The sequence below is a fragment of the Vicugna pacos genome, chromosome 17, assembly GCF_048564905.1.
Source record: "Vicugna pacos chromosome 17, VicPac4, whole genome shotgun sequence".
NCBI lineage: Eukaryota > Metazoa > Chordata > Mammalia > Artiodactyla > Camelidae > Vicugna > Vicugna pacos.
The window spans coordinates 32,837,931-32,865,141 of NC_133003.1; the positions used below are offsets into that span (position 1 = coordinate 32,837,931).

Here is a 27,211-nt window from a genome sequence, read left to right on the forward strand (position 1 = left end):
ATCTTTTAATAAATCTTACAAGTCGTCTTCCTTTCATACAATCTGTTATATGTTAACATGTCCGTGAATGTTAAAATAGGACAGAGTGAAGCTCTGCGCCCTACTAACATTTCTTCCTTTCCCAGGGAGATCTCTGTGGGCAGAAAGAAGTAGCAGATTTTAAAGTATAACAAAACTAATTTGGGCTTTGAACCTAGGATTGGTGATTTACTACAGTCATTGGATTCCTAGTTTCTTGGAGGGTATTAGAGTCTAGTTAAGAAAGTTTCTTTGAGTATTGATGTAATATTAGCCTCTGAAACTATAAAGGATGATGCGAGCTGGCTATCTGGTCTTTATCCTGATCCAGTTAAATAGGTATTTCTGTCATATGCTTTAGAACAAGGATTATCCTGGGGTCTGTGGACCTCAGAGGGTCCATGAATGGGCTTCAAAGGATTCCCGAACCTGCTATAGGTGTGACCAAAAGTTTTTGTGTATGTGTATTTTACTGATGGAAAGGAGTCTGTAGTTTTAGAAAAGAGGTCCAGGGCCTAATTAGGGAATTAGAGATGTTTGTTTTTATTAAATAAAACAGGAGTTAGAATAATTCTTAAGAGGAAAAAAATAAGAAAAAGGAGATCTTTGTGCTCAGTACTTGCCTTTTAAAGTTGTCTTTAGTCATGTGGTCTTAGAGCCACAAAAGCACTGCCATTTTGATCCCAAAGCAAAGAGTTGTCTTTCAGTTGGTAAGCCATCCGCACACATAAAGGGCTTGACGTGCCAATCCTGGGTGCCTTGTGGCTTTTTAAAAATTGTATTTAAAAATTTAGACCAAATAGCTTGATGGTCAACAAGTGGAGGCTTGAGCTTGACAATCAGCTCTTAGAGCAAGTTGTTCATTCAGCTCCACTCTCTTATTGCTCTCCAGCAGATCTGAAGTTTGACTGGAGGCAGTCGTTCTAAGAAAATGTGTTGGTGCCTTGGTAAGACAGAGTACCACGGGAAAAACACAATTTCTGAGTCAAAGCAGACTTCGGTTCAAGCCTGGGTTCTTTCATTCCCTGTAGCTACTTAACCTGCCTGACCCTCCAGTTCCTCATCTGGATAAAGCCTGTCTGGTAGAGGTGTTGGGAGGCTGGCGTGAAGGTCCCTGTATGAAACTCCGAGCCTCTCATCAGGCCCACAGGAAGGACTTGGAAGCTGGATGTGGGTCATCATTAATAAGCACCTGAGTAAACATGTACAAACATGGTGTATCATAATGGTGTACATTATTTGTGAGTAAGTATGGTGAAAATATTAGCAGATTGAAACATTTTTTAAAAATCCAGTTTTCAGAGATGGGTTAGGATTGTGTGGTTCTTATATTGTAGACTTTTGGAGGACAGTTGAAGAAAAATGGCGGTACCGTTGTTAAAGCCAAGGACATGGATCCTAGGCAGAAAGGAACAGCTTCCCACCAGCAACATAGCTGTTTCTTTGGGTGCTTTTCCATTTAACTTTGCTCTTCATTTGTAGTTTAAATGAAAAATCTAAATTAAAAAACTGCACATGTACTTTTTAGGCCATTGCCTGGAAAAAATGTTTCCTTCCTCCCTCCTTTGGGGAACTTCATACACCAGAGATTGAATTAATGGAAGTTAGACCTATAACTTTGTCTGATTTTGACATCTTTAAAATGCCTCCGTATTTGGGTACCTGCACTGATTTTTCTTAACAAGCAAGTTTCTGAAAGAAATGAATTGTATTTTCCTTTCTTTAAACATTGAAGAAAGAGTATTATGAGTTGAGAGAGAGAGAAGGAGCGAGAAATGAATAAAATACTTGTTTGTAATGCTCATGGCCATAAAAATAGACTTTCTTCCACTGTTCTCTGGTCTTTCCCTTTTCCTCTTATTTATTCATGGTGAGCCTTCTTGCCTTGTGCTTTCAAGTCAGGGAGTGGTTAGAAACAACAGGCTTTAGACTTGAACCTGAGTTTGACTCCCATATCATGAGCCAGCCAGCCTTTCTGAATCTAGAGAAGATGACCATTACAAGCAAAAGGCTTTGCCCAGTCCTAGGCCCCTGGTAAATACTCAAAGGTGGTAGCCATTTTGAGGATGGTTTAATTGTCATCTGTGGAAGGAAATAGCTCATATATTCTTCAGAGAGAAAACCTTTAATCATACTCATTCGTGCATAAACCTTCTGGTACCATCCTACTGTTTGCATCTTCCTCGTTACCATTGGCAGGTACCCCAGCATCTACAGGACCTTTTAGACGTGCAGTGGGGTTGTATTCTCTGTTAGGCTGGCAGGGTACGTTTAGATCCTGGGTACACTGGGGCCAAACCAGCAAGTATGCAGTAAGGTTTAGCTCTGTGAACCATTCCGCAACAACTAATTTCATGGCCTAGAAAAGAGGTCAGCAAACTTTCTGTAAAGGATAAGATAGTAAATGCTTTCAGCTCTGCTGGCCACCCGGGTCCCCGTCACGCCTGCCTCCTCTGTCAGCGCTTGGGGAACGCTGTCATAGCCAGGAGTGAGTGGGCGTGGCTGTGTTCCAGCAGAGCTGTGTGGACACTGATTTTGAACTCCATATAATCTTTATGAAATATTAAAAAAATTTTTTTCAACCATTTAAAAATGTCCCGTGTGGGCAGCGGCTCATGGTATGTACAGTCCAAGGCTAGATCTGACCCACATATAAGCCGTAGTTTGCTGACCCCTTGCCTCGAAGAATGTTAGACTCATAAGTGCTTTTGATCTGTGGCATCACCAGGCGGTCCTCCCCTCTCCTCCCCGCTGCACGTGCTGCTGGTGTGGCTGCTTTATCTAATGCCTCCACCTCCCCCGTTAGGATGAAGCCCCAGTAGGTTACTTGTTATTAGTTACAGTGTGTGGCCTTCCCTTCACACGCATTTTACTCACCAGTAAATTTTTGCTAAAAATGTTGTCACCTTGCCCAGTTCTCCATGGAGCTTGAAGATTGAGCCCTGTCCTGTGTGGTGGTTTTGAAGGGAATCAGTGCCTTTGGAGCTGTTTTGTGTGTCAAGTTCTAGTTACCCTCCTGTGCCCCGAAGGGGAAGTAATTGATGCTAAACACTCAAGCTGCTAACTGGCCACTCTTACCTATATCCGGCCTCCCTGACCCGCTTCTGCATGATGTTTGGTTAAATAAAGCGCACAAAGATTCCTCTTGTGTTCTAACCCCTGGAGATTAGCTCCAGGATTGGTGTGTACAGAGCACGTGGATGTATATGTCTGTGTGTCATTTCATCCGGCCATCACTGAAGCTCTGAGAGTCGCTTCTGGTAGTTTTCACCTTTCCTCTCTCTCTTGACCCTTCTCTCTTGGCCATTGTATGGGATGCGGATCTGGTGACCTGGTGACCACTACGACTGGTTGGTTTATTTTTGACCCTCTCACTGCCTTTTAGCATTCCCTACTAATTTGCTTGTTTTGCAGCAAATACGTACTTTTTGGAGTTTAACTTTTCAAAACCACTTTATGTTGAAAATAAACCCCACTTATTGAGTACCTTAGAATTTCCCCCTTCCAAATGTGAACCTAATGCAGTATCAGAGGCACGAGTTGGTATTTTAGGTATTTAGAGATAAACTGTAGTTTTGGATCATTTTATTTAAACATTAGAAATATAAAACATGTTACTGCTCTTAACGTTTAAGGGTTTCCTTCTTTTGAAAAAGGTAAATTGGGTACACATTTTCTGGGTAACACTTTGGGCAGTATGAATCCAGAGTCGTAGAATGAAATGGCAAGTCAGCATCTAGGAATTTATCTTAAAGAAATAATCCGTCAAGTGTGCATGGATGTGTGTACCAGGCTGCTCACTGCACTGTTTTTTGTAATAGCAAAATATAGGAAGTAAACTAAATGCCTATTAATTAAGGATTGATTATGTCAATTAGGGCCTATCCAACAGTGCAATACTGTGCAATCTTTAAACAGGATGATGCAGATCGATATTTATTGACATAGAATGTTCAAAAAAACAGAAGATAGCATGAGACTATGTTTAATGTGTGATTTTTAAGGTGGACGAGAGCCCTGTATAAAGAAAGCGTCTGGAAGGGTGTACACCCAATACTAAAAGGAGCTCCTTGTCTCTAGGTAATAATATTGTGGACGATCTTTTTCTTTATGTTTTTCTCATTTTTTTTCCAACTGGTATGTGCTGCTTTTATAATCAGGAGAACATGATAAAGTTATTAAAGAATAAACATACTAATTGAAAACATTTCCTATTTGTGGCTGAGGCCTCATTCCCCAAGATGGTCAATTCCCGCCATGGTCTGTGTTGTACTGAATGAGAAGTGAAATACGGTTTCTCATATGCCTTTAAAAATGTTTTCTATATTACTAATAAGCAAGAGTATTTTCCAGATTCTTCCAACAGGAAGGAAAAAAATTCCATACAGGACTAAATAAATACCACTTTTTAGAAGAAACTCACTGAAAACACACACAGATGCATAGACGTTTATTGATAAAGAGAGTATGTGGTGCCTCATTTCTTGCTGTGAAGGATATTTTTCCCCCTGTTGAAGTTCTCCTAAAGTTATGAGGAGTTCACACTTATGGAGGGAGTATAGGCTAGTGGGTAAAAGCATGAGCTTACTGTCTCTGTTGCTTTTGTCCACTTAGAACCTCAGTCTCCTCATCTGTACAATGTGGATGATACCTTGCTAACCTGTTGTGAAGGCTGCACGAGGTGAGTGCTTAGCAGAGTGCCAGATACTTAGCAGTAACTCAGGAGGAGGAGGTGGTGGGAGAGGTAATACACTGACAGTCGTAGTGCTGATAATAATAATTAATATTAGCTGCTAGTATTTCCCCCCTTCTAGATACAGGTTTGCATGAGGGCAGAGCCTTGTTGGCCACATCCATCAGCCTCAACCCTCTAACCAGACCAGGTACCTTGACCAAGACAGGTGTGTGCTCTAGTTTCACCAAGTCATTCTCCCTTTACCCTGGTATCTCTGGGTACACTATCACAAAAACAAGAAACACACAAACAAAAAAACGGAGTGCTCAGTGACTCACTGGCGTAGAATTGGTGCTACGTAAATAGCTGTTGAATGGATGGTGACTTGAAGCAAGCATTTTCTCTAGACAGTGTGTGGGAAACTTTTAAAAGAGGATTTTGATCATCTTTAAAGTATATGCAAAGAAATTCCAGGCACAAAAACTGTAAAGGGGAGAATCTGTTTTGAGTTCTCTAGTTTTTAAATAAATCATGGCAATTTAGCTTCATTTTTCTTCTCTTAGCCAGGTACCTTCCATTTCAACTCAGCTCTATTTGGACCTGCATCCTTATGGTGTAACTATGATAATTTGAGAAATTTTTAAACTTTATTTTCACTGAAGTTATTTTGGCATTCTACTCCTCGCCTAAACCTCTATGTTCTGACTGAAATACATTTTATTGTTTCTGTGGAATTGGAAACACTGACCTGGCCATGAAGAGTGAGAAGTGTAGCCACATCTGTCTGGGGCATAGTTATCCGGTAACACTGGAGTGTTGAGTTCATTCATAGGAACTTGTAGGAAATACATGGAATAAAAGAATGTGGACATATTGGGATAATTCGTGGAGCACGTCGGCCAGGTATCGCTGACTAACCACAACCCAGTCCACAACTTTGTGGCTTAAAACAATGATCATTTATTTTTTAGGGCAGGGTAGTTCTTGTGCAGGTCTTGTGTGGCCTGAGGTGCTTCTTAAACCTGTTACTAAAGAAACTTGCATGGGGCAGGGAAAGAGTGAGAAGTGGGAGGAAGCATGTCTTTAAAAATCTCAAAAGAAAAATCCGATGTCTTAAAATTTTACATAAATTTTGTAATAATACACGCCTTTGTTTTACCATAAAGTTAGTAGTCTAAATAACTTGTCACTCAAATTTTATCTTCCTAATCTTTGAGAAAATTGAGTCTTCTAGACTCAAAATAATAACTAATCAGCTAAAGGTTTTTGGTTGTAAACACTAGAGACTAAATCTGGCCACTCTGAGCGAAAAAGCCTATGAGAAGAATGTGGTGTGGCTCCCAGCATTGACAACACAACTGAATTCGGAACCAGGCCTCAGAATGAATCAGATCCAGAGCAGCTTCAGGGATCCAGGTAGCAGGACTCAGCAGAGAGTATCCTCAGGGTGCCGGGCTTCGTGACTTCTCCAACTGTCTTTAACCCCTCTCTCTAGCGGGTGTATCTCTCAGGCTCAGACTGGGTGGCAGGTGCCTTGGTTCCTGCCTCATCAAGAAAGTACCTACTGGGGTGATTGTCATCCCTCAGCAGGGGGAGTGGTTGCAGGGCTGGTAAAACCACAGATGTCCACCATCCAAACATTTGTGGGCCTCTAAGTGTGTGTTACTTTGTACATCATCTATCACATGTAATGTTGCAACACCCCTCTCCCTCTCAACCCCACGTGCCTCTTAAACCAGTTTGAGACCCAGTCTTGTGGCTACACACCATCTATTTCCATTTCAGCTAATCAGCACTTACCACTGTAAGTGCAGTAACATATTTATCCATTTTTTTATGTGGTGATCTTTTGTAAAACATATCATGCATTTCCCTGATATTTTAAAAGAAAAGCACGTGGAGTGTAATTTAACCATTCTTTGGTAACAGGGTCCCTGTTGAGAACGTTTTTACCCAGTGCATGGTGATCCCTTTGACACACGGTGAGATAAACACTAAATGTCCCAAACTGCCCTGCATTTGTTTCTCTCTCGTCTCATAGTGTCTACTTGCTTTCACTGTATCCTTGCTAATACCATAAAGTAAACATTTTAGACCTTCCCGTTTATAAGCCGAAGAGACAGCCTACCACGTAGGTTAAATGTTTCAATCTGTAAAATGTGCAAATACAGTGTGATTTTATTCAGAGCTTTTTCACATGTTTTCCTGTTTTATTTTACACTCTAATCTTTTGAAGTCAGAGAAGAGCATATTTTCCCCTACTTTTCAGCTAAGGATATGGTTTAGGAAAGGCGAGCAGTTACTCCTGCAGCGTAGGACTGTGGGCGGGGGAACCCCTGGGTGCTTTGAGTCCCCAAGCCTTTGCTGAGGGCAGTTCTAGAATGGTGGTTTACCAACGACAGAAGCCCCTTTTCTGGTTTCTTAAGGTTCAGAGTGAGTTAGAGCTGGGTGAACCTACGATTAACCTCCATTACCGTGGGGACATTGGTGTGTAATGGCGGTATCTAATAGTCACCTTGGTCATTTGCAGCCACTTTTGTTTATTCTTGCTTTGGAGCGCCAGTGTCTTTTTATTTCCCCACAGACAACCAGTCGAGGAGCACATTTACCCCACCCCTTCTTCCCATTCAGCTGGTTTTGAAGTACCTCTTGGAGCCCTTCAGTCTGGCCCTTTTTTTTTTTTTTTTTTAACTTCCCCAGGATGTAATTACCACCTTTGGTGTAGTCCCTTGTCCTCCCAATCCCTGGACTCTTCTTTTAAATGATCTGCCCTGTTTTCTGCTGTTTAGGCCCACCACCACTACAAAAGATTTTGAGAGGCGCACTTGACACTTTTGTTTAAGTAAGTTCTCTAGACAGTGTTCTGTTAACAATAGGGTTGTATGCTGGGCCCTTCCCCCATAGCTTTTAAAGTTTCATTGTTGTCTGAACCATCACTGTGATCGTAGTGGCAATATGCTGGTTCTTGTTTGGCCAGACCTTTTTGCAAATAGAGACATCCCAGGACTTTTTTGGTAGCTTTTAGAACCTTGTCTTAGCATTTAACACTAGTTTTTAAACTGTCTTTTTCTAATTTGTTTCAGGAACTTATTTCTACAGCTTCTAAAAACGTTATGTTAACACTTAACACTAGTCAAAAATCTGATTTTCTCATCGTGGCTTGCATTTCTAATTTGTCTCATGGTCTCATTTTTGCAGACGCTTTGAACCTTCAGAATCCTTGGATTTAGTCCTGAAGAGAAAGTTCTAAATTGAAAAATGTGTACTGTTCATTTCTTTATATTTTATTCTTTTTTTTAAGTTTTAATGTACTGAACACAAAAGGAGATTAAATATCTCCTCTTAGCTGCTCTTAGTCTTAGTTGATTCCATTCTCTGCTCCCCCCACTACTCTCCCTGTTGATTATTATTATTAATTAATTTATTTATAAATAAATAACAATTATTTATGATCATTACAACTATAAATCCTCTAGAAATCGAAGTTGGAAAAGAGACCATTTGCCATTACATTATGATAGTTTAAAAAGAATCTCTTGTTCAAATTTACTAGCTTCCTGAAGCTAGTAAAGATGTTTATTGTTTCCCAGATTCCCTGTTAATTTAGTTCATCACTACAAAACAATGAATAACATGTCTGGGTATTGTAGATCATAAGAAAGGAAGGTCCGAGAAAAGCTAGTCCCTATTCCAGGTTTCTGTTTAGAACTATAAATGACAGTAAATTGAATAATCAGTTGTCATAGTAAACGGTAGTCATGACATAGCAGTAGGCAGGTTTTTTGAGTGTGTCCGTTGCTTGAGCTAGCAGCCAGCAACGATTAGCTTTCTTTTCCAGAGATCTGGTGTCAAGTATTAATCAGCTGTAGACTGGAAAGTTTTTACTGGCTGGCTCTTGTGGTGGAAGAAACACTAGTCTGTTTTTTTATCCGTAGTCTCTTAGCCATATCACTGCATATGATACCGTCTGCGTGTTATTCTCACAAAAAGAGACAGTTCCAATTTTTTTCATCTCTATTGGGAATGCTTCAGGGTATGAAAATAGTAAATTTTGACCTTGAAGAGTCTAAATTATCTCAATTAAGGTTGTGATGTGTACCAGAAAAAATGTACGTGTTAAACCCAATTTAGCATTCTTGTTATTTACATTTTGAATGGTTTCTTAATTTGAAAACATAATTCAGGAGAGCAGGAGCTATAGATCAGTGGTAGAGCATGTGCTTGCTGTGTACGCGGTCCTGGGTTTACTCCTCAGTGCCTCTGTTAAGGGGGGTAAAAATACCGTAGTTCATAAAATGATTGTAGTATTGAAAATCTTAAAATACATAAAGGGTAAGAAATGTAATTTGGCTTTTGAGTTTCAAGAATTGCATAAACTTGGTTCTTATGGGAAACAGAAATTCCTGACTGCTCAAAAGTTTTTTGTTTAATAATTTTTCCCTGATTGCAAAAATCATTGGTGTTTGTAATGAAATTATAGAAAATTTGGGAAATTTTGCAAATACACAGAAGGAAACAAAAGTTACTCGTACGTCTACTACCCAGAGACATCACTATTAACATTTGATGTATATCCAGCCACCTGTTTATGGAGTTCGCTAATGAAATATCCTTTGAAACGAGCACATAAGGGTAACAAGTGTTAGAAATGGATATACTATAGCGCGAGCCAAGTTTTGTTAATCTCACTGCTTCCCAGTGTTGCCTTTAGGCTGAAGAGAGGGGCTTCCCCACCGGGACGGGACAAGAGAGCTCTCGTGCCCTTTGGCCAGCCTTCACTGAAGTGTAGCAGAGCATCTTTTCTGCAGACTAGTCTGTCTGCCGGGGTCTTTATCTTAGCAACTCTTACTGTCGGCTCTGAATGCCTGCTGGTTGCAGAGGGAAACGTTTGGAGTCTTTGTTGGAGTGGCTTGTTGCCATAAGTCACATCAGTTCTTATCCACTCTCTAGAAGAATTATTTAAATCAGCTCTTGATTGAGCAAAAGAATGCCCCAATATTCAGAAATACAGTAACCTCCAGGATACTCGAATCAAGTGAAAGCAAGGTAGAGTGTTTAGAGACTCCAAGGTGATTTCACTTAACGTCTAACCTCAAATCCAGTCGCCTTGGTAAAAGGAAAATCCGAAGAAGGAGCTCAGAGCAGATTACGGTATAAGCATATGCCAGTCCTCTGCAGTGGAAAAGTGCTAATCTGGTCGGATCTGTTAAAGAGACAGGCAAGGCTGAGCAAAGCAGAATTTTCTCATCCTGCTCATCTTTTGCTTAGTGCAGAAGAAAGATTTATCCCGGGATGAAAGTGAGAGAGAAGGAAAGATCACAGGCAGGTGGCTAGTAATACAAGATGGTTGGCTCTTTTTCTGTGTGCCTTGGCTAGTGGTAAGCAGATCCTCAGGTCTGAGAAACTAGCAAAGCAAAGAGACGCACAGGACAACTTCCCCAGGCAGTGAGTGATACAACTTCTAGGTGTTCAGCGTGAAAATACAATGCTGACTTTGATTCCAAGCCCTCAGAGAAAGGAAACCCAGGGAGAAATAGGAGGAAGTGGCATCTGTTTGTAAACATTTTATTCTTGACATGTAGCCGACTCCTGCCTCGAGAATTAAATGTCAGCCCCTCCATTCTGCCAGCTGTCTTTCAAGAGCGCCCTCCCGTGTTCTCCTGCACTGACCAGTTTAAAAGGTGTCATTTCTGCCTGAGAAATCTAAGAGCTTGCATGCAGTGCTTGGTGTGAAGGAATTGCTCTGGAAAATGAATGACCTTTGTGATAACTGCTCACATGCGAAGGAGGGAGTTTGCTGGTTTTAAAAGTCTATGGTTTGAATTCTTAGGTCTGGCAGGAAACAGAGTCCAACTCTGATGGTTTGGGAGACTTTAATGGAGAGATTATTTTCGAAGAGTGGTCAGAGTTAATGGTGACATGGGGTTCCTGTCACCCAGAAACTAACAGCAATAGGAAGACATGATCACTACTGGGTCCAAAGGAGCAAAAGAGAAGAAATAGCATTCATTCCTGGAGTCCAGTGAGGGAGCTGGAGCCATAGAGGAGGGGCTGTCTGAGAGGTGCTATAGTCCTGGAGGGATTCGGCCACTGCCAGAAAATGCAGCCCAGACCTGGGAGGGAATAAAGCAGCAAAATCCCCTCCCCCACTTTCTTTCCTCCTTCTTTGATGTCTTTCCAGTGCCTTCTATTGGCCAACCGCACCTGGAAGCCTGCCCGCATGAACCCAGGGATGCCACCCAGAGGGGTCAGCCTTTGGGGCACAGAGCATGGCTGGAATGGTGGAAAATTGGTCTGGGGTTGGGAAGAGGATCAAACTGAAAATTACTAGCACACCCTAGTAACATGTTCATAATCCCGCTTTCATCATTTTTGTCTTATCATCTTCATCTCTTGAAATCCTAACATAAACCCTCAAGTATGTGAACTATTGATTATGACTCAGTTCTGTCTTTTAATATGGGTAGTCTAAACAGTTAACCCTGCCCTACTCAGAGTAATTAATATTCAAAGAGAGAATCTGAACAATTCTCAGAAGACTAGGGAAATCACTGAACAACCTTCTGTTGGGGCATTTTGTTCTTGGTTAAAATTAAACTAAGACTTTTTTTTTTCTTAAATATGCATGTGAACTGTGCAAGTGATTTATCCTAAAATATAAAAATTGTACTTTTAATCACACATTGGGTAAAATAATTTTTTTGTTGTTGTTAAAATTAAGCTGCAAAAGGAAAGTGGAATTTTTTTTTAAGTCCTTGCTTATTATCCCTTAAGATCTGTTTCACTAAGGTGGGATGAACTGGTAAGAAGATTCTTCCTCAGCCAATCTAGAAATATAAGAAGAGATTTTTAGCTGTTAAAGAGGGTCTGTTTCATTCCATAAGTACTGAGCATTTGGCTTTGAGAGAGAAATGAATAAGATATTTACTCTGCTTTCCAGGAACTTATGACCAGTGAAAAGAGGTCCACATCCATCTATAATCATCAGCAATAGGAACCTTAATAGAGGCATCAGCTGTAGAATTAAAAAGAGAGAGAAAGTATTTACTTTGTCTTTACCAAAGATTCTTTCGTGTGGCTCACAAATATTTCTTCATAACTATCCCTGCCATGTCCTAGAAGTACACATGATAAAAAGATACCAGGGACCTGGGGTCAGAGTAAGCCCTTTGCTACTTGTTTCATCAAGGGTAGCCAATGTTTTGGTGCCTTGCCATTGCTTCAGTGATGGATGACACCCAGAATCCTTACCACGTTCTGCTGTGGTTCTGTGATCTGGCCCCGCCTACAGCTCCAGCCTCATTACGTCCTCTGGCCTCTTAGTCCCTCCTATTTGTCGTGCTTCCTCAGAGTCTCTTTTGAGGTTCCCTTGCCTGGAGAGCCTGGTGCCACCCTCGCCTCCCCAAACCTCTTCTGCCTCCTGGTCCCTGTTTAAATGCCATCTCTTCACAGAAGACTTTCCTGACCTTCCAGACAAATTCCAAGGATCTTATTATTTACTCTCAAACCCATAGATGTTCAGGTGCCCTGCTCTTCCTCCTTCAACACCTTCCCGTGTATTTGTGTAAAGGTTTGATGGCTGTCTTTCCTACCAGCAGGTAAGCACCATGAGAACAAGGTTCTTGTCTCTTTCAGTTATGTGCTCAGCCTCAAGCATGGTGCTTAAAATTGGAGCTCGATAAAGAGTTGCAGAAGGAAGGAAAAAGAACTGGCTTCAAGCCCTGACCTCTACCACTCACGAGCTCTGTGACTTTTGGTGTTTCACCACCCGGAGTCTCAGTTTTTTATCTGTAGGATGGGGATGATGCTGACAATGGCACTTAGTATGTGGTAGGCACTGTGCCTTACTGGTCTTATCTCCTGCTTTCCTCCTCCATTAATCTGTTAATCAGAGAAGTGAACTGCCTTGCTTGAGGTCACACAGTTTGTAAATAGAAAACGGGATTTAAATCGTGGTCTGATTCCAAAAAGATTGTCTCCACACCTATGATTGTCCTGGGGGTAATTTCTGGAGCGGGGAAGTTCCTCCATACGGGGCAGTATGGATGCCCGGGTTGGGAATGTTGACATTAATGAGGAGGCCAGCTGGAGGTCTCTCAGACCAGTTTTAGGGAATCAGTGTGTGGGATTAACTCCATTTAGAGGAAGAGGTAAGTGACTTCTAAACTGAGCCCTAAAGAAGTCAGCTGGATCTAGAAGAGGCCCATAGTGTGAATGCCCTGAGGCAGTCATCAGGGCCAGAGAGTGCAGAGACTTGCATGCTGGGCTGGGGAGCTGCTGCTTCCTGTAAAATGCTGTGGGGGGACCTTAATGGGTTTTATTTATTGAAAATATTTTGGAAGCAGGAAGTCTCTCCATTTGGAGTCCCCTTCGGGGACAGAAGTGTCCACAGCCCTCCCAGTTTGCATCTCGTAGCGAGGGATGCATTTGAGCTGGCTCTTGCTCTCCACTGTAGCCTCTGGCGCAGCGGTGTTTGGAAAGGAATCAGCTGTGCGAGGTAAGGGATGGATAAGTTTACATTCAGTTGTTTGATACAATTCTGTTGTTGTTTGTTATGGTTTTTCTGTAAGAGTAGGTTGCCTTATAGAGTAGCCCAGATGGGTGGCCCCCTTGCACAAGTTCCTTCAGCTCTCTGGTCTCAGTTTCTCACTTGGACATTTGGAACAATTTAAGTATCTATCCTGTAGGCCTGTTGTGCAACATCCACACCGTGCCTGGCACCAAAGAAGCTTTCAGGCAGTGTTAGCTGTTACTGCTGTTAATATTTCCTGTCCATTCTGGCCCCTGCCTCTTGAATGAATGAGCATTGTTTATTTATCAAAGACAGGTTGACATAGGAACTGACTTTTTTTTTTTAAGATCTTGATGTTAGGGTTTATAAAGATAGTAAAATTGGCACTGAAAAAAGGGCAATGAAACACCTTAGTTGGGCAGCCCTACTGTTTCCTAGATGGGTTTATGATGAAATGTAAAACGTGAATGTGCGGGGGGTGGGGAATAGCTCAGTGGGAGAGCACATGCTTAGCATGCACAAGGTCCTGGGTTCAATCCCCAGTGCCTCCATAAAAAAGAAAAAAGAAAAAAGAAGAAAAGAAAAAGGTGAACGTGAGCCAGTTCTTACAGAATCTGCTGTATGGGACAGAGCTTTGCTTGCCCTGCGTTCTCCCTGAGAAGTAGGTTTGATTGTATCTGTTTTACAGATAGGAAGTTATGGTCTTTTCTAAGACATTATCAGAAGCGGACATTAAACCATGTGCTTCTCCAGACCATTTTGTGCCTTCAGCGTTGTAAAAGCCTGGCTTATCTTCCAACAACTTCAACAGCTCTGCTGGGAGGGAAAAATGGGAACAGAGCTCTTAATTTTTCTGCATCTTTTGGATTAATGGGAAGCTCTAGGCATCTTGTGCTGGGCGGTGCACAGAAGAGATTCAAGAAATGTTTATTGAATATAAATCTTAATCAGATGGTGTGAAAAAAAAAAGATGACTGAGAAAAGCAGTATTAGGTTCTGGCTCCAGACTATTTTCTATTTAAAAAAAAAAAGTGTGAGGTCACTAAAGATTTTATTAGCATATAGCCTGTTTACACAGACTAATGGTTGGAGTCTAAGGCGAAGACTTTTTCTCTGTGTTTTGCAAGGGATTAGCTCCAGTCTGTGCAGTTCAGTTATCTACAGAAATCTGCTTCCCACTAGGTGCCCCCACTGCCCTTGTGTTGGGCTGGTTAGTTTAGTCTCAACAAAGATAAATGATATGTAACATTAAAATACACAGACCATAAATAGGAAGGTGTAGCTGCTGCCATAGGTCATCATCAGTGTATTTCATAGCTAGATCTGACTGTGTTTTCAACTCAGGTGATTAAGAGCTGACCTAAAGAAAGTATCATTTAATGATGGGGCGGGGACAGGAGGAGACTTTCTTGCATAGAACAGCAAGCATGTCACATTTAAATCTGGGTTTTCTCACCCTCCCCCTAACAACAGAAAAAAATATTCATTCTTTTTCTTTTCTTTCTCAGTTTCTTTCTTTTTTGGGGGTGGGGGAGATGAACTTCATTATAATAAGGCACTTATTGGCCAATTAGATGGTAGTTTGAATACTAAGCATCTTTCTCATGATTTATCAGGTTATGCAGCAAAATGAAGGTACTTAACAAGATAATTGTGTTGGTTTACTATAGAAGCAGTTCATGTAGAAATTTTAAAGTATCAAACATTACAAGATTTTGATAAGCCCCAGTCCCCAGATCTTGGTTTCTAATACCATTTCCTTTTAATAAAAGGAACCAGACATGACTTAATTCTATGACTGGGGCAGGGAATAAACAAGATGAGCCTGAAACATCTTGTAGTGGACAAACCTGACAGACACGACCTCAGCCAGAAGATCAAGTTAACGTGAACAGTGAGAAACATACACTTGATGTGATGTGATGAGGATGGCACTTGAGCTGTGTCTTCCTCCCCAAATCCAGTAATCCCATCATGATGAGAGAAAGGCACTGGGCAAACAATTCAAGACTCTGCAGAACACCTCACCAGTCTTCCTCAAACTGTTGTCAAGGTTATCAAGCAACCAAAGTCTGAGAAACTGTCACGATCTGGAGGAGGAGGAAGAAGACATGTAACTAACGTAATGTGATATGGATGGGTCCTGGAGCCGAAAGAGGGCGTTAGGCAGAAACTAAGGAAATCTGAGTAAAGTATGGACTTCAGTTAATAATAGTGTGTCACTGTTGGTTCATTAGTTGTGACACATGTGGCACACTAACGTAAGAGGTGAGCAGTTGGGGAAATGAGGTGTTGGGTATATATAGGGACTCTGTATAATCTTTATAATTCTTCTGTAAACTTAAAATCATTCTAAAATTAAAAGTTGGTAAAAAAAAAAAAAAGAGGCTGTGGCAAGGATGAATCTATAGTTCAAGTTTAATTTTCATCACACTGGGAGCCTGAAGTCAGTAAAACAGCCCGTGATGTTCTAGGTTGATGATGGTATAAAGTGGGGCAACTTCTTTGCTGTTGTCTTGTAAAGCCATGAAGGTTTGTTTGCAGAATCAGAGAATGCAGGATTTCTAAATGTCCTCCTGTGGAATTTCCTACTGGCATGACTTTTTTTCCCCTTTGCTTCTGCCCAGTAGCAGTCCCTTGAGTGGCATTTGCTGTCCTAGTTAATCAGAGGGTAGGAGAAATGAAAAACTCTCCTCTTCCCCCTCCTACGAAGTTTCAATGGGCGCTGGAAATGTAGGTCAAATTGCATCACTGTAGAAAGGAGCGAACAGGAAGGTATTTATGAAATGCTGCCAACCTCTTTAGATTCCGAGTCATGATGAACCAGTGTTGAGCCAGCATAGGTGTGAGATACAGGGAATCAGGGAGTCGTGTTTTTGATGTAGTCCCAGAATGTTACATTTTAATCAGTGATAAAAAGATCTCTGTCTAAAGCCCTAGTGAAAAGAACTTACACTAGCTTTGTGTAATTTGCATCTTCCCGCTTCTGGAATTCTATTTGTCTCTTATTTATTATTGGCATGTTGCAGAAATTTATATTAATTTAGCCAGAGAGATGTTTGAATTGTAGAAACTATTGCCATGTGTACTTAAAAAATAAATCTCATATTTGGTGATCACATAAATCTAATAATGTATTTTGCAAATTATAAGTAATCATATGCTCAGTAGGCTCTTGATTAGCATACAGAAGTCACAAAATAGTTTAAATTATACTTACAAAGTATACTGTTTCATGGCTCTCCATTTTTTAAATGGCAGAATCCTACGGATTTTAAAATAAATCTTTAAATACATGTTCTTATTTTTCACATCTTGTGTACTAACTACTTGCCCTTTTTAAGACACCCAGATATTGGCTGCCAGAGTGGTCCGTGTTACTGACATTGTCCTAAACAGTAAGCATCCTGACAGCAAAACCGATTCTAAAACCTGTCCCATTTTCACTCTCTCCTTGCCTCTATTAAGATAACCAGTAGTTCATTTGTAAACAAAATGGAAAGTCGGATGATACAGTATATTTGCATAGGCTTGGGTATTATTAGATCTCACAGGTTGAACAAATTATTCTGTGAGATATATTTATAATCCAACATTTAGCTATTATCTTAACTTTTTATTTTGAAATAAAGAGTCACCAGAAATTATGAAGATAGTACAGAGAAGTCCTGGTTACCCTTCACCCTGTTTCTCCTGTTGACTAAATTTTACCTAACGTACGTAGTATAATATCAAAGGCAGGAAATTGATATTGATACATAAAGTGTGTATAATTCTGTGTTATTTCATCTCATGTGTAGAAGCATAACCACTACAGTAATCAAGGTACAGAACTATTCCATCACTACGAAAAATCTTTTCCTGTGCTATCTCATTCCTGTCACCCTCACAGTCCCCGACTCCTGGCAACCACTAATTTGTTCTCTCACTCTATAATTGTGTCATTTTGGGTATGTTATGTAAATATAATCTTTTGAGACTGGCTTTTTTCACTCTGTATTTTTAAAAGAATTTTATTTTAAAAAGAATATGCTAAATATTTTTAAGGAATATTTATAATTTTTTTTAAAAAGTTGTTATCCAGAGTTTGACTCACTAACTTTCAGACCTATATTTTGCTAGCTTGGGTGTTCTATACTCTTTGTTGCTATATTTGAACAGCAGCTAAAGTCGCATGTGCCAACGTAATAGCTGATTATAGCATTAACCTTATTGCCTACTGTTAAGGGTGATACTGTGAATTTAAAGGGAAAATTACCCTGGAAAAACCCGTCTTATCAATAAAGTAAATATTACAATTGATTACTGAGCAAGACTAAGAAATCCAAATATATACTTTATTGTACCAAATAAAGTAACTGACCCACATTCGTGTTCCATTTCATCTCAAGAGAACTCGTTAAAGAACAGAGACTTTTTGGAACACCATATTTAAGTGAACAGTTGAAATATTTACATTAATTAGCCAGTATAAAGATCGTGTCAGAGAATTGCTGTATGTGGTTAATGTCAAGTGTCACCATAAGAAAGCCAGCGTCTGCATCATGTTAATAAGATTCTTTGACTGTCTTGACTCAGAAGAGGGGTCCTGTGGGTAAATGAATGTTGGAAACAAACAGCCTCAGAAGGAACAAATCTTCCTCAGACGCCAGTGTGTTGTTTTCTAACAAAATATAAAAAAATATTCTAGGAGCTGTAGGAGGGCACCTTTGTATTTGGCTACAAACAATGATACCACGGCTCTAGGGAATCCCGTGTGGCCAGACCATCGGAACTGAGCAGGTAGAAGGTGGCTCCCAGGGCGCTTGCTAAGCTGGCTGTAGGTGAGGGTGAGGCAGTGAGCCCTGCTCCTGGGCTTGCCCAGAGCTCTGCACAGGTTGTTGTAAATGGCACATCCTTGTAACTGGCATTTGATTCCATTAGATTCTCACGCCTAACATTTTAGACACTTCCTTCCTGATAGGAAAATATCCTTTACAATTAAAATGAATCTCTTTTTACCAACTTAAACTTTTCTTTTTTCTTTTCCCGTCAAGCAGCATATGATCCTACTTGAAGTAGCTGTTGGAATGGAGGAGAAGGGAAACAAACATTTATCAATCATTGAACATATGCCAGCCGCTGTACTGTTTATGTACATTCGCACGTGTAATTACAGTACTGAAAAACTGCAATTTTTCCTATGAGGAAAATAAGTTATAAGAAACACCAGCTAACTGCAGGAGTGAAAACTACTTAACTATCAATGCAATGTGTACAGTAAGGCAATCCATAATTAATTACTAAATAAATCTTTTGGATTGTAAATGCTGTAAATATTCAGAGGAGGAAATGGTTGTTGATCTCTGACCCTTGATTTTGTCTCCTGTAATATGCAGAGAATACCTCCCTCATAGTAAGAAACGAATAAAATAGATGTGTATTGCCTATTACTTAGCACACTTTCAATAAATTATAGCTGTGCTGTTGATAATGAAAATTATGGTGATGTGCTTAAAACAATAATACTGTATTAGCTGTATCAGTGTCGGGTGACTGCTGTCACTACGCAAAGCCTCGGTAGCTTGATACAATGCATGTTTAGTTCTCACTCAAGTCACAGCTCAGTGTGGCTTGGCAAGGAGGCTCTTGCTTCACTCAGTCATTCAAGCGTGAAATTTTGTGGCTTTGCCCACCTGCAGGTGCTCAGCACCCTCCCCGTTTGACCAGTAGAGGGTATGAGAGACAAGGAGGCCAAGCCTAGAAGAGGCACCCAACATTTTGGTTCACATGTTAGGACTCAGTCATATAGCTACATCTTACTACCGTGAATATTGGGGAATTTAGTCTGATTGTGTGCTCAGGAAGATGAGAATGTGGATACAGGTGAGCTGTGGCAATCTAGCACAAATATCATTTAGAAGGGCTTAACAAATGAGGAGGAATTGTCCCTGGACCTTTTAGAGAGTGAGGTTTCCAGTAGGTTACTCAGCCTGCCTTTAGGTGGCATTATTTCAAGAGAGAGGATGGAAGAATTTAAAAAGCCTGCAAGCATTATGGACGAAAATTACACGTTTATCTCACTAGCCACTGCCTTCACTACAAGCTATTTGGTAGTGACCTTGGACAAGCCATTTAAGTACTGTCGGCTTCCATTTCCTCACTTGTACGTGTCCTTCACAGGGCTCTGGTGAAGGTCACACAAGTGCTGTGTGTGTCAAGTACTTAGCACAGGTTATTATTATTGATAATGTGTATGGCCCCAGAGCGAAATACTTGCTAGCCATTCATTTGTCATCTTTCCTAAAGGACCACTTAGAGTAGCAAAGAATGACTTGACTGAGTCTATTTATATGAGTTTTAGAATTCTGTAACCCCAGTTCAGCAATTGGAGATTAGTGTTCCCTTGGCAGAATATTGGGGGGGATCCCTCTCTGTCCCCCTAGGCTCACATTCCCCTGTTCAACGCTATAGACTTTTTATTCCCCTGTGAAGAGGGCAGCGGGAGTACTGGGCTTTAATTTACCTCTCCTCCCTCCTTCGTGGACCTTCCTGAGTGTTGAGGTCTGTCAGTTGTCTGGGAAGAGTGAGGGTAAATGTCAGAACAGCTTTTTGCTCAGGCCAAAGTTCTTGGCAAGGCAAGAACATCCCGCCCCAGGCCCCTGTTAACTTGAGTGGATGGGGAGCTGTCAGAGCCTGGGGTTCCATTTAATTCAATTCTATTCAGTAGGCATTTATTACCAGCCCTGGGGATGCAAGGATGAAATGTCGCAGAATCCTCTTCTAAGACACCCACTTCGAGAGGTGAGTTTCTTGGCGTGTAGGAAGAAGGGAGCTCAAGGTGGTGGAAAGAGGAGGAGTGGAGGATTAGGGGTAGGGATTGTTTTGCTGAGTGGCAGTGGAAGGAATGGTCTTTTAGCTCAGCTCTAAAGTGCACCTGGCCCAGGTCTGCCCCTTGGCCTCAGCTCACACGCCTCAGTTTTCTCTCTGTTACAGGAGTGCACTGAAAGTTCCGACGTCAGAGCCCTGGTAGGATTAAGTGAGATGATGCACGTAAAGGGTTTACTATGTGTTGTAAAACTGGGCACGTAGTGAGTGCTTAGTACCTGCCAGCTACTCCTGTTGTTACTGTTTCTGTGTGCTTCTGTAAACCGATCTGTAAAGCAACTGCACAGACAAATTAGAGAACTGCTGGGAATTCTGTTACACTTTTGGTTCTGTCTTAGGCTCCTGGTGAAACCATGTACTGTACTCACAGGTGATGGAAAAATGGGCTGCTGACCCCTCAGCTAAAAGGATAGGGAGCCCAGTTAGCCTCAGTGAAGTCAGGGAGAGTTGGGGCTTGAGATGGGAGAGCCGTGCTCCCTGAAATGGCAAGGCGAGTGAGGGGTGGCTATATTGAACCCTTTGGAGAAAAGAGAGGGGCTGAATGTGTGCGGATATGTACAGGCTGTCAGGAAATGTAGGCTCCTTTAAAAATGTGAAGACTCCACGTGAGGCGTCTCACAGAGGATGAGGAGAGCCCGAGACTGACTGTCGGCTCTAAAGTGTATCCCTGAAAGCTGGGCCAGAGGTGCTGGAGTCCTTCCCAGTGAGTGGTTTCAGCTCCCTCTTTACCAGTTATGTTGTCAAACTCTTGTTTTGTGTTCCGTGGTGTGACCCTTAGAGTAGTCCTCAGTAGGTTCAAAACTCTGCAGTGTCGGTGGGGATTGGTTTCAGGGCCGTACTGTGGATGCTCCAATCCCATAGTTGGTCCTCTGTATCCATCAGTTCCACGTCCACAGCCTCAGCCAAGTGCGGGTTGTAAACATGGTGCCTGATCAACGGTTGGTTGAATCCACGGATGAGGAACCTGTATTGTATAGAGTTTCATTCTTAAATGTGTTTTGCCAGAGAGAAAGCCCGTTAGGGTGAAGGCAAAGTGGAACGTGCATAGGAGGAGGGTGAGTAAACTAGGGACCATGTCAAATCGGATTTTTGGAAAATGCGCCTACAGTTGACAATGTAACCTGCTTTAAATAGACTGGTTTATGTTTTTTCGCTTGGGAAAAGAGACTTAGGAAAACAGCACAGGCTCAGGGTGACAAGCGTGTCTGCCTACAGGAGACAGACCTGGAAGGAGGGTGAGTGATGCGGCCAAGGTGAGCGCTTTGGAAAGTGCATGCGCAGTGAGGAGAGGCAGCCCAGGGCACAGCATCCACCCCATCATCCCTGTGCCGGAGAGCTGGCCTCCTGCCGAAGATTTGGACCTTCCAAGAGGAAATGGGAGGATGGAATTTTAAGTGACCCTCCCCACCTTTTAAATATTAGCAACAAATTCCTCTTTTTTCCCCATAAGATCATGAGACAAAAAAGTGAACCATTTTCGGCCCATGTCTCTGTTTTTGCAGTGAGAGAGAGTGGAGAGGAAAATGTGTAACCTGGGGTGAGGCGGCTCCGCTGCAGACACTCCTGGTTCTGGTGCTTGGGAAGCGCAGTGCCTGCCGCGGAGCATGTGCTCTGCACATTTTCACTGACTCAGTGAGCCAGCTGGGGTAAACCTCTCAGTTTTCAGTCCCTTCAGGTATTGAGTGGGGAGATAGGAATTGGCCTTCCCTCAGCTCCAACTTAGAAGCTGGAGTCAACTTAAAACCTGTGTTGGCCTTCTTGGAGGGCCCACCTTTCCAGCCCTTTGTATTCCCTTTCACACCCTCCGCAAGCCCCTGGGGTGCATTCTCACACTAAAGCTCCATGGTTGGCCTAGAATTAAAGAAGGTTTAAGAAATAAAAAGAAAGTGTATACTGTTGTGCTTAAAAACAGGACCAACTCGGTTTAACCTGTGTTTTCTTTCCTCTGTCATGGTTAGTGCATTTTTGCTTAATTTTAGCAGACTCAAGTATATAACAAGAAGTGATCGAGATTATGCCTTAAATTGCAACAAGGCTCTCAGAGTCTTAAAAGGACATAGAAATGTTACTCCTAGAAAATAAGTCATTTTCTATGTAAAAGGTGATGTAGCACTGCCCATGTGACAGTGTGGGCTTTTCTCTGTTTAAAGTTAATGAGTGGATATTTCTGAACCCTTGGGCATACCACGGGATCTTCCTTTATATCAAATTCTGCTGATTTTATATCTATCTGCCTTTTAATTTTTCTAATACAAAAGTTTTACTGCCTTGAGCAAGATTATTTTGTTGCAGTTATCAGAAATCAATTGCAAAAAATTTAAGCTCAGATGAGGAGGGCCATTTAGCTTACAGGTCCAGGGGATGCTTAAAACCCCAGGGAAGGATATCGTTGGGTCCTCCAGGGGAATATGCATGGGACAGGAAAGCCCTAGAACCATCTGGGCAGAAACCATTTCCCTTTCTGTCTTCTGGGGCTGTGTGGCCTCCTGGGTCTGAGTGACTCTGAGCAGCATGTTCATTTGTCAGTCTTTGCTGACTTGCGTTTTCCTAGAGACTGAGAGAGCACATGGGGGAGCCTGCAGGCTAGACCAGAGTCGGCTCTCTACTGCCCAGTTTCTAGTTCTCAGGAGAATAAGTTGAATATCTCAGTTGGGATCATGTGTCCAACTTTGGCCAAAACAGGAGAGGAGTATGGAGTCCCACAGTACAAACATGACTTGGCATTGCATTACATGGTGCTTACAGAAAGGGTCGCCGTGGGCTAGAGGCAGCTACTGTAGAAGAAAGGCATCTTCTGCACCCTCGCTGCCCCCCCACCAAAAGGGATTAAATAGATTAAACTTATGCCTCACAAGACTTTGGGAAACATTCAAATTATGTCTTTCCTTTCTTCTTGTTTCTTTCTCCTCTCCCACCTCTAATGGGCTGTCATGTAAAAACCTTTTTAAAAATTGTATTTATTGAATGCTTGTTACATAAGCATTCGGTGAAGAGAAATGGGTGGTGAATGAGTAAAAGCTATCAAGTTTTATGTTTCTATTCTTAGAAAATGTTCTCCAGTCTTCCTTCTAAATTATTTCTCTTTTCTCTTTGCAAAACAAAATTAGGTTGCTGTTTGGGCAGTTTGGTGTACTAGAAAAGGAACTAAATAGCACCAGAGGCCTCCATTCTGGTTCCAGTTTCAAACCATTTATTTGCTGGGTGATCTTGAGCAAATTATGATCTCTCTGAGTTTGCTTCCTCGGTAGTAAAATGGGGATCATGATAACAGCTCTTTTGAGCACAGTGTTATTGTGAAAATAAAACAAAAGAATATATACAAACACATGGTAGTCTTTTTCTACTAAAGAAGGATTTCTGACCCACATTCTGAGTAGAAATGTTACTATTTTTAAATGCTTATTTTTAGTAACTGCCATACCATTTTTCTTTAAGAATAGAGTTGCCCTTAAATTATTTTTTTTTCAGTATTCAGGCTAGTAAATGGTGATTTCTTATAAAGGCTAATACTGTCTTGGGGGAGATTTCATAGCACTCAATATCTGATGACTTTCTTGGATACTTTGGAGATATGGCTGGGGTGTCCTGATGGAAAACTGGAAACTAGCCTGACCTCGAGAAGTCAGATCAGGCACACTTGATGCTGGTGGTGTTCTGCCTGCACCCCCAGCCTGCCTTGAAGGAATCACCGTCAGAGAGGAGGTTAGCTCTAACATAACGTCTTTATTGGCTGCTGCTTTCCTGGGAATTTGTAACTTCCTTTGAGTGATTTTTCGCATAGCTGTAAAATGTTCAGGATGCAAAGAAATGAATTTTGGCTCAGGACAGACCTGTTAAACAAGATAGTGGCTTCTATAGGAAATGAGGCAGAAAAGGAACGCCAAAATGGAAGTCACAGAAAATTTTTAAAAGATAGAAGACTGGGAAGTAATTAGAAATCTTGAGAAAGAGAAACAGCTGGCTTATGAAGATTGTAGGAATGATTACTTCACTGAATAATTACGTTGCTGAATAACATTTTGTGCGTGAATGAAACTGTTTAAAAAAGGGAGAGGAGAAGGATACGATTCAGGAATAACTTAAAAGCCAATAAAGGTAATTATGAATAAATGTTCAAACATTGCATAGAATTTCAGCCACTGACTTTGGGAGATACTTTACTAGCACCTCAAACCATAGAAATATTTGGCTTACCATCTTAGAGTGTATGATGATAAATAAATGTTGAGCAAAGCAATATTCCTGCCACCCAATGTTGGTGGATAGCCAGTGAGGATTATAGAAAGAGAAGTGTGTTACTAGTGAATTTTTCATATGAAATCAAGCTGCCTTGTGCTCTTATACTTTGATAGCATCTGTTCCATAGCTGTGTCATTGCCCATAGTTGCTGTTCTTTCTTTCCTGCTGCATGTCAAACTTAAAAACCAGCTTAATTTCTAACTCGGGTTTGTTAATCTCCAACCCCTTGATTCCATAACTCAGTGCTCCTCCCCAAATTAATCCACACTCGGCTTGAAATATATATGTATGCATACGCACAAAAATGTGTAGATAAGGGAGTGCGTAATTTCTTTGTGCTTTTTAGGAAGACGGTTTAATTGAGCTTTTGTTTCCTGTTTGAAACGTTATGAATTGCTTTTATAAACTGCTGAATGATAAAGGACAGAGTGAGCTCTCCAAATAATACTCTCATGCGGTGTTGTGTGTGTGTTTAAATCTGTGATTCTGACATGTTTCATGGGAGCAGGCTTTCTGAATAATCATTTTAAAAATTAAGTGAAAACTCATTAGTGGCAAATTACACACAATGATTTTAAGCCCCAGGAGGCTGACTCTGTGTACATACTGAATAGTCATTTGTTCTTACTATATTGTATAAATATAGCCAAGTAAGTTCATTGTTTAAAAAAAGACACAATTTCATTTATTGTAAAATTGGTAAAGTGCCACAAATTTTAACACTTTTGACATTTCAAAGCACGTATAATAATTTTGGGACATCTGGAAACTAATGAGGTTGTAGATTTCTGATTAGTTTTATCCATTGTTTCATTCCTTTGCCCCTTTTCTTTTTTTATAGGTCTGAACAGAATTAAAGAGAAGAGCTTCCACAATCATAGCAGATGAAGATCCACTGGTAAATCCATCGGGATTTTTGGCCTGCCCTCCAAAGAAAAGGTAACTGGCTGTTTCAGCACAGCACAGCTGAATAAATGTGGTAATACTTCTGATTACAGTGGAGTTTAAGCATTACCGAAGGATGGTAACTTTTAAAATTTAAGGTATCTAAGTAAGAGCTCCAGTTTTAATCATAACCCTGAATATTATCTTATTAATATGAAATGACAGTGAATTTCAGAGTACAGCTTTATTAGATGTTTGTCAAAATAAAATCTGCTAAATAGCCCTCCCTTTCCCAAATTCTTTAAAATTATAGGAATACTTTGGAGATAGCAACCCACCCCCCCCAATCCATATCCATGTCTTCCTGCAAAATAATCTAAAGATGTGCTCTTGTGTTTTGTCCTGTTCCACTTCCCAAGCTCCTGTTTTCTTCTATGAGTAATGTGGACCCAGCTGCTCAAGGGTGATCCCAAGGAAATTGTAGAACAGTCAGGAGTGCTTCAGGGGCACTTTATGGGCCCGGTGCCTTTGCCCACCCTGCTGGGGAGCTCTGTGTTCAGGAGCAGTCCCAGATCATTACAAAAATAGCAGCCACCATTAATTTAGTTTCTTACCACGTGTTCACCGTTGTCATTTACTGTTTGAAGGGGAGGGTGGTAAGTTTCACATAATGTAAAAAAGAAGAAAAATTCCTAGAGGAATTTTTATTAAAAAAAAAAATCATCCTCCCATCTACTCCTAAAAGGAATGGCAAGCCCGGTGGGTGGGTTGGGGGGCTTCCAAGTTAAGATGCATTTTGAAATGAGTCATTGAAGGATAAAGCTGAACAGAATCCAAACAGGAAAGACCAAAGGAGTTTCGGCCTCTGAAATTGATCAACTGACATACTTAGGCAACAAATGCAATGCCTCAGTCAGGTTTTAGGCATCTGTAGCAAAGATGGAAACATTTTGGACAACATGAACATGCATCTGCAAAGATAAAATTTTGACTGTGACCAAACAGAAATAGAAGCGTCTGGAAAGATGTAGCAGTTTTGTTAAGGTGTTTAGAAGAACACCGGACTGGGCAGCTCTGAAGACTCTACCTTCAAAATAGGCCCTTAAAATTTTCAGGCCCGAAACTGAAAGGCCAGCAATGCCAGAGGTATCCTTCAGTGATCATCAGAGTCATCACAGAGGACAGCATTCACTGTGGAATGTCTGGAAAGTGCCAGAGAGGAGAAAGGCACGATTTTCTCAGACGGTGGTCAGCAACTGGCAGTGGTGGGATATGGGAGTGGTGAAGTAGAGAGGAAACATACTTGACAGAATTGCTAAAGGAGCTCTTTAGTCCAGAACTGTTTACTGAGCTACTATGTGCAGAGGGATGGTCCTTGAGGAGAAAAAGAGAAGAACAGGAGCTGGTTTTCACAGATTACAATTATGACTTGTCCTTTTTGAATACTATTCTGATGAAAAGGCGGATATGATACCAGGAAGTCAGTGACAAGGGGCAGTAAAGAAGTGTCACAAACTCAAGTTTGCTGGGATCAGGCAGGTAGAGGAATGAAATATACCAGGTGGGACTGTAAGACAGTGTGAAATTCATGACCAGTCTCAAAGGGCTTACCTTTTCAGTGCCAGCTGATCGTAGCCTCAGAATCTTTTCAACAAACTTTAATGAAGTTCCTCCTTACATGCTGTGTTCTTCTGGCCACTGGGGATTAATTAGTAAATCAAAGTGACAAAAGTCCCTGCCATTGTGGCACTTACCTTTCCAATGAAAAGAAGCAGATAACAAACAGCAAGTGTAGTAAGTAAATACATTGATTTATTTTTAATAAAACCACTGTGGCCACTGTTTATGTGAGATAGGACATAGGGGGCAAGGGTAAAAGCAGTGAGAGCAGTTAAACTGCGGTTATTGAAACAACCCAGATCTTTCAAAAGTCTAATAAGGGAACTGAAATCTTAAGTTTAGTGACTTTTCTTGATTTTTTTCAATGTTAGCAATGTAAGAAAACAGAACAATTT

General features: G+C 41.1%; 1 protein-coding gene across 2 annotated transcripts in view; it reads left to right on the forward strand.

Annotated features, from left to right (window-relative positions):
• Window positions 1-27,211, forward strand: part of ATXN7 (ataxin 7) — a 136,997-nt gene that overhangs the window by 1,926 nt on the left and 107,860 nt on the right. For both annotated transcript variants that reach the window (XM_072941609.1, XM_072941615.1), the window contains exon 2: window positions 25,153-25,250. The gene's annotated coding sequence lies outside the window, so the exon portion shown is untranslated. The remainder of the gene's footprint in view (window positions 1-25,152; window positions 25,251-27,211) is intronic.